Genomic DNA, 8,234 nt, shown 5'->3' with positions numbered 1-8,234 from the left:
GCATCTTATCTTCATTATCCTCTATCCCTTCCAGTATTATCATATCTATAATTACTCTCTACAAAATGTAGAGTACATGCAATGCTCATGGAGAAGATTATGTGCTGAAATTCTTGAGTTATCCTTCCCTTGACATGGAGAAGGGCATTATAAAGCTGGTGTTAACTGTTAATGTAAGTCAGTCCTTCTAAAGACTTTATCCTCAACTGTTGTTTGATTTTCTCATACTCCCTATCATTTACTGCTGTTTAGTTTGTTGTTTCTATCAAAATGCATGTTCACAACAACCGTAAGTTCCAAGTTTTACTTGTAAAACCAAATTCCTTATTCATACCATGCACATTACTCAATACTCCCTATATGTATGCTTGTTTTTGTGGATCTATAATCCAGTGTGTGGTGAAGCAGCCCACGTTTGCACCTTGTCATCTCCTGTTTTGTCTTACTGATGTGGCTGATGATATGAACAACATGCCATGCACATTAACCAAAATAGATACAATGATTGTCTTTGCCCTTCATCTATGCTTGTTATGTTGACATGATAATCCAGTAGTGTGGTGAAGCTCCCTGCATAATGAACAATGCCAAATTATGCTATTGATATTTTGAACTTATTCTTTATTTTCTATTTTGAAATTGGATGGAATTGACAGCACAGTTATCATCTTTGCTTATACATGTGTAAAACCTATCATCTCTCTGCTTGTTTCAGGGTGATATGCCTGATGGCATGCACAAGTCTGCTGAAGGTTGTGACACAAACCCAACATATATTACAGCAAAGAAGGCAAAACATCTTGAAGATCGTGAGACAACCCCAAAGTCTTGTCTTGATGTAGTGTTCAAGTTACTTCAGACTGACAGTCAGACAAACTCACATAATTCACTATCTAAATCAGTTCGACTTCTTCAGTCCCAAGTTCTAGCAGAAAGGCATTCTGCAACTCAACTTCGACTTGAAGTCCTACCTCTAAGAAAGATTGCGGAGAAAACCAATGAGAACCTCATTGCTAAACATCTACACCTGGAAGTTATGACCGACAAGCTAGGCCGGTCTCACAGCCTTGCTCAGCAGCTTGCGCAACAGTTCCCACACAAGGCTAACCTTTCTTGAACTGTCTTGGAAGTGGTCTCAGTTTAGTATTATTTTGTTACGATGCAATGGTGCCTAGTTTTTGTAATCTGCTTCTTCGTTGCGCTTTATGATCACTAGTGGTGAACTTTGATGCCCAGTGGATGTAGTATACCATAAATCCTTTATTATATAGTGTAGGTTTATTCTAAGTTACTATGTCATAATTTCTTTATTGTATAGAGTAGGCTTGTTCTTAATTCCTACTAGTTACTGCCATCATTCGCTATCTGAAAAAAATCTTATGTAGTCGACCGGGCCAAAACATTCACCTCTAACGGTCCTGGTTTTTAGCGGGCCACAATTGGGCCGGCCTGCATCTTTCTTGGGCCCGAATGATCATTGGGGCCTTCACACTTTGCGCCAGGCCCACAACTTACTCCGGCCTATATTCGGCCCAAATTTTAGTTGGGCCTTTTGTGGACCCAACGCTTAGTTTGGCCCATCTAGCGTTGGGCCGTTAACAGGTTGAATATTTTGGTGGCCTCTTACGGCCCAGAAGAAACCATGGGCCTTTAGCAGGCCGAAATTCATGTTGGGACTCAATTTTCACTTGTTGTCGATGGGCGTTCAACAGGCTAAAAGGTAGACCGGGCCTTTTTGGCCCAGTTATATGACGGGCCGTTACCAGGCCGAAACATATTTCGGGCTTGAGTTGGCCCACTGATATCATGGGCCTTTAAGAGGCCGAAAGCTTAGTACAAGCATCAACGGGCCGAATTATACGACAGGCCTTTAACAGGCCCAAAGTCACGTTGGGCTGAACTGTTGCCACCTTAATTACAGGCCGTTAGTGGGCCGGATGTAGTGTCGGACCATATATGGCCCATGGGTAGCATGGGCCATTCCCAGGCTGAAAGACACACCAAGATGAAATGGGCCGGTGTCTACATCGGGGCTGTAACAGGCCGAAAGTCATTGGGCCCAAATATTCGGCGAACAATTAACGGGCCAGATCTGGCTTCGGGTCGTAAATGGGTGTTATTAAACATGCCGTTATTGGGCTGGCCCACTAGTACTTGACTAAGTACTACGAGCCTTTGACTAGGCCGGCCTTTTTAACCTATATGGGCCTTTATTGGGCCATGCCACGTGTCGACGTATCATAGGCGCCTCCTGTCCAATGAATGGATGACATCTGTCCCAACGGTGAGCCAACACGTGTTTCCTTCGGCCAATAACAATTTTACACGTGGAAAATCCTCATTGGTCCAGGCTGTTAACGGGTTATCGGATCCAAAACCGGACCCGATAGCTTAATGGCGACCCGTTACGGTGGATGCCACGTGTCGGTCACCCTTGACGAAAGCACTTCTATGACCCACGATTTATCGTCATGGAAGTGGACACTTCCGTGATGATAATTTTGGTAATGTCATGGAACACTTCTACGACAGCACATGTATGACTATCTTGATTCTGTCATAAAATTGTCATGGATGTACATACATGACAGAAAACATGACCTACTGTGACAAACACGTATCATCACGGAAGTGTCTTTTTTGTAGTGAATGTGGGTTCCCCTACTTCTTTGGTTGCTCTAGTTCGTGTGAATGAGGTTGCTCAGGCTGCTATTGCCAAAGCTAAGGAAATGACAGCAGGAAAGGTACCATCTTCCTCCGAGGCAGGGACAATTCCGACGAGGCGAGTGGTGGCCTGCCCCCTCGACCACCGTGAAATGGGCCCACTCTAAACACTCTAAGTCATGTGTTGCTTCATGGAGGTCTAGTCTTCGCATCAAATTTTATCCTTAAATGAAGTCTATTTTCTAGAATATTGTTGGTTTCGGTGCTAGGGTGTCGAGACCAAATCCATGACCTAGTTCATGATGTTAATGCTTTTTTTGACACCTGAAACAGTAGGAGAGGCTCCTACAGTGTTTTAAAATTAAAGTATCAAAAAGGTCTTACAGATTCATAACCTTACATCCATCGCCATGAGAAAAGTTGGGGGGTTAATATAAACAAAAAAGGAAAACTGAGTTAGGAAATACTAATTACAAAAGAGCTCAGAAAGGGTTTATGTTTTTCTCCAACCCTATAGCAAAGTAGGGAGAGATCTTCTTTGAGCCGAGCTAGCCATGAGGTTTTTGAAGGTATGATCGCTCTGAAGTGTTTGTTGTTTCTCTCTTTCTAGATGCTCCAAGCAGCCTATAAGAAAATTTCCATGAACAACGTCATAGCTAAACAGCTACACCTGGAAGCTATGACCGACATGCTAGGCCGGTCTCACAGCCTTGCTTAGCAGCTTGCGCAGCAGTTCCTGTGCAAGGCTAACATTTCTTGAACTATCTTGGAAGTGGTCTCGGTTCAGTATTATTTTGTTACGATGCAATGGTGCCTAGTTTCTCTAATCTGCTTCTTCGTTGCGCTTTATGATCACTAGTGGCGAACTTTGATGCCCAGTGGATGTAGTATACCATAAATCCTTTATTATATAGTGTAGGTTTATTCTAAGTTACTATGCCATAATTTCTTTATTGTATAGAGTAGGCTTGTTCTTAATTCCCACTAGTTACTGCCATCATTCGCTATCTGAAAAAAGATCTGATGTAGTCGACCGGACCGAAACATTCGCCTCTAACGGTCTTGGTTTTTAGCGGGCCACAATTGGGCCGGCCTGCATCTTTCTTGGGCCCGAATGGCCACAGGGGCCTTCACACTTTGCGCCAGGCCCACAACTTACTCCAGCCTATATTCGGCCCAAATTTTAGTTGGCCTTTTGTGGACCTAGCGCTTAGTTTGGCCCATGTAGCATTGGGCCATTAACAAGTTGAATATTTTGGTGGCCTGTTACGTCCCAGAAGAAACCATGGGCCTTTAGCAGGCCGAAATGCATGTTGGGACTCAATTTTCACTAGTCGTCGACGGTCCTTCAGCAGGCTGAAAGGTAGACCGAGCCTTTTTTGGCCCAGTTATATGACCGGCCGTTACCAGGTCGAAACATATTTCGGTCCTGAGTTGGCCCAATGATATCATGGGCCTTTAAGAGGCCAAAAGCTTAGTACAGGCATCAACGGGCCGAATTATACGACATGCCTTTAACAGGCCCAAAGTCATGTTGGGCTGAACTGTTGCCACCTTTATCACAGGCCGTTAGTGGGCCGGATGTAGCGTCAGACGATATATGGCCCATGGGTAGCACGGGCCATTCCTAGGCCGAAAGACACACCGAGCTGAAATGGGCCGGTGTGTACATCGGGCCAGTAACAAGCCGAAAGTCACTGGGCCGTAATTGGGCCCAAATATTCGGCGAACAATTAACGGGGCAGATCTGGCTTCGGGCCGTAAATGGGCCTTATTAAACAGGCCGTTATTGGGATGGCCCACTAGTACCTGAGTAAGTACTACGGGCCTTTGACTGGGCCAGCCTTTTTAACCTGTATGGGCCTTTATTGGGCCATGCCACGTGTCTACGTATCATAGGCACCTCATGTCCAACGAATGGATGACATCTGTCCCAACGGTGAGCCAACATGTGTTTCCTCCGTCCAATGAGAATTTTACACATGGAAAATCCTCATTGGTCCGGGCTGTTAACGGGTTAACGGATCCAAAACCGGACTCATTAGCTTAACAGCGACCCGTTATGGTGGATGCCACGTGTCGGTCACCCTTGACGACAACACTTCTATGACCCGCGATTTATCATCATGGAAGTGGACACTTCCGTGATGATAATTTTGGTAATGTCATGGAACACTTCTACGACAGCACAGGTATGACTATCTTGATTCTGTCATAAAATTGTCATGGATGTACATACATGACAGAAAACATGACCTAATGTGACAAACACGTATCATCACGGAAGTGTCTTTTTTTGTAGTGAATGTGGGTTCCCCTACTTCTTTGGTTGCTCTAGTTCGTGTGAATGAGGTTGCTCAAGCTGTTATTGCCAAAGCTAAGGAAATGACAGCAGGAAAGCTATCATCTTCCTCCGAGGCAGGGACAATTCTGACGAATGGAGGATTCACATACGAAAGAACAATCTCCCCAAGCAGTTTTGTGAGAGGTGCTTTGAGCAAGGAGATCGAAAATTACAGCAAATAGCGCTGGAACTCGTGCTTGAGTTGGTTTTTCGTGTTTGTGTGAGGAAGAAGAAGAGGATGGGTGCAGGAATAAGTAGAGGCGGGCCACCATGGGCCCACGAGGCAAGGGGCACGCCCAGGGGGTAGGGCGCGCCCTCCACCCTCGTGGCCAGGTGGCAGCTCCCCCCGCGGTAATTTTTGCACCATAAATCCTCAAATATTCCCGAAAAAATCATATTTAATTGGCATGTCATTCTGAGGACTTTTATTTTTGGGACAATTTTGTATTGCACGGGTAAGTTAGGAAACAGACAGAAAAATACTATTTTTACTTTATTTCAACTAAATAACAGAAAGTATAGAGAGGGTATAGAAGGTTGTGCTTCTAGTTTCATCCATCTCATGCTCATCAAAAGGAATCCACTAACAAGGTTGATCAAGTCTTGTTAACAAACTCATTCTGATTAACATGAAACCGAAGAAATTTCGAACAACACTAGGTTACCTCAACGGGGATATGCACATCCCCAATAATAAGTATATCATATTTCTTCTTGACAGTGGGAAGAGGAAATTCAAAACCTCCAAATATAATCGATGGTATTTTTCCGATAGAATTGATACTATGAACTTGAGGTTGTTTCCTCAGAAAGTGTACCGTATGCTCATTACCATTAACATGGAAAGTGACATTGCCTTTGTTGCAATCAATAATAGCCCCTGCAGTATTAAGAAAAGGTCTTCCAAGAATAATAGACATACTATCGTCCTCGGGAATATCAAGAATAACAAAGTCCGTTAAAATAGTAATGTTTGCAACCACAACAGGCACATCCTCACAAATACCGAGAGGTATAGCAGTTGATTTATCAGCCATTTGCAAAGATATTTCAGTAGGTGTCAACTTATTCAAGTCAAGTCTACGATATAAAGAGAGAGGCATAACACTAACACCGGCTCCAAGATCACATAAAGCAGTTTTAACATAGTTTCTTTTAATGGAGCATGGTATAGTAGGTACTCCTGGATATCCAAGTTTTTTTGGTATTCCACCCTTAAAAGTATAATTAGCAAGCATGGTGGAAATTTCAGCTTCTGGTATCTTTCTTTTATTTGTAACAATATCTTTCATGTACTTAGCATAAGGATTCATTTTGAGCATATCAGTCAATCGCATACGCAAAAAAAGGGTCTAATCATTTCAGCAAAGCGCTCAAAATCCTCATCATCCTTTTTCTTGGATGGTTTGGGAGGAAAAGGCATGGGTTTCTAAACCCAAGGTTCTCTTTCTTTACCATGTTTCCTAGCAACAAAGTCTTTCTTATCATAACGTTGATTCTTTGATTGTGTGTTATCAAGATCAATAGTAGGTTCAATTTCTATATCATTATCATTACTAGGTTGAGCATCATCATGAGCATTATCATTAACATTTTCATTAGGTTCATGTTCATTGCCAGATTGTGTTTCAACATCAGACATAGAGATATCATTTGGATTATCAGGTGGTTCAGCAATAGGTTCACTAGAAGTTTGCACAGTTCTATCATTTTTCTTTTTCTTCCTTTTAGAAGAACTAGGTGCATCTATTTTATTTCTCTGAGAATCTTGCTCAATTCTCTTAGGATGGCCTTCAGGATACAAAGGTTCTTGAGTCATTCTACCAGTTCTAGTAGCCACTCTAACAACATAATCATTTTTATTACTATTCAATTCATTGAGCAATTCCTTTTGAGCTTTAAGTACTTGTTCTACTTGAGTAGTAACCATAGAAGCATGTTTGCTAATAAGTTTAAGTTCACCTTTGGCCTGGTCCGGACGCCGAAGCCTTAGCAGCTTTCAAACAGCGGCTTGGGTGATTATATGGCTAATATTAAAGGTTAACTTAAACTTGTTAGCAAACATGCTTCTATGGTTACCACGCAAGTAGAACAAGTACTTAAGGCTCAAAAAGAAGTGCTTGATGAAATGAATAGTAAGAAAAATGGTTATGCTGTTAGAGTGGCTACTAGAACTGGTAGAATGACTCAGGAACCTTTGTATCCTGAAGGCCACCCTAAGAGAATCGAGCAAGATTCTCAGAGAAATAATATTCATGTTCCTAGTTCTTCTAAAAAGAAGAAAAAGAAAAATGATAGAACTGTGCAAACTTCTAGTGAACCTATTGCTGAACCACCTGATAATCCAAATGATATCTCTATGTCTGATGCTGAAACACAATCTGGTAATGAACATGAACCTAGTGAAAATGTTAATGATGATGTTCATGATGATGCTCAACCTAGTAATGACAATGATGTAGAAATTGAACCTGTTGTTGATCTTGATAACCCACAATCAAAGAATAAACGTTATGATAAAAGAGACTTTGTTGCTAGGAAACATGGTAAAGAAAGGGAACCTTGGGTTCAGAAACCTATGCCTTTTCCTCCAAAACCATCCAAGAAAAAGGATGATGAGGATTTTGAGCGCTTTGCTGAAATGATTAGGCCTATCTTTTTGCGTATGCGACTAACTGATGTGCTCAAAACAAATCCTTATGCTAAATATATGAAGGATGTCATTACTAATAAAAGAAAGATACCAAAAGCTGAGATTTCCACCATGCTTTCTAATTATACTTTTAAGGGTGGAATACCAAAGAAACTTGGAGATCCTGGAGTACCTAATATACCTTGCTCCATTAAAAGAAATTATATTAAAACTCCTTTATGTGATCTTGGAGCCGGTGTTAGTGTTATGTGCCTCTCTTTATATCGTACACTTGACTTGAATAAGCTGACACCTACCAAAATATCTTTGCAAATGGCTGATAAATCAACCGCTATACCTGTCCGTATTTGTGAGGATGTGCCTATTGTGGTTGCAAATGTTACTATTTTAACGGACTTTGTTATTCTTGATATTCCCTAGGATGATAGTATGTCTATTATTCTTGGAAGACCTTTTATTAATACTGCAGGGGCTGTTATTGATTGCAACAAAGGCAATGTCACTTTTCATGTTAATGGTAATGAGCATACGGTACACTTTCCGAGGAAACAACCTCAAGTTCATAGTATCAAC

Source organism: Triticum dicoccoides, chromosome 7A (assembly GCF_002162155.2).
Source record: "Triticum dicoccoides isolate Atlit2015 ecotype Zavitan chromosome 7A, WEW_v2.0, whole genome shotgun sequence".
NCBI lineage: Eukaryota > Viridiplantae > Streptophyta > Magnoliopsida > Poales > Poaceae > Triticum > Triticum dicoccoides.
The sequence above is the reverse complement of the archived record's forward strand: the minus strand, read 5'-3'. Positions refer to the sequence as shown.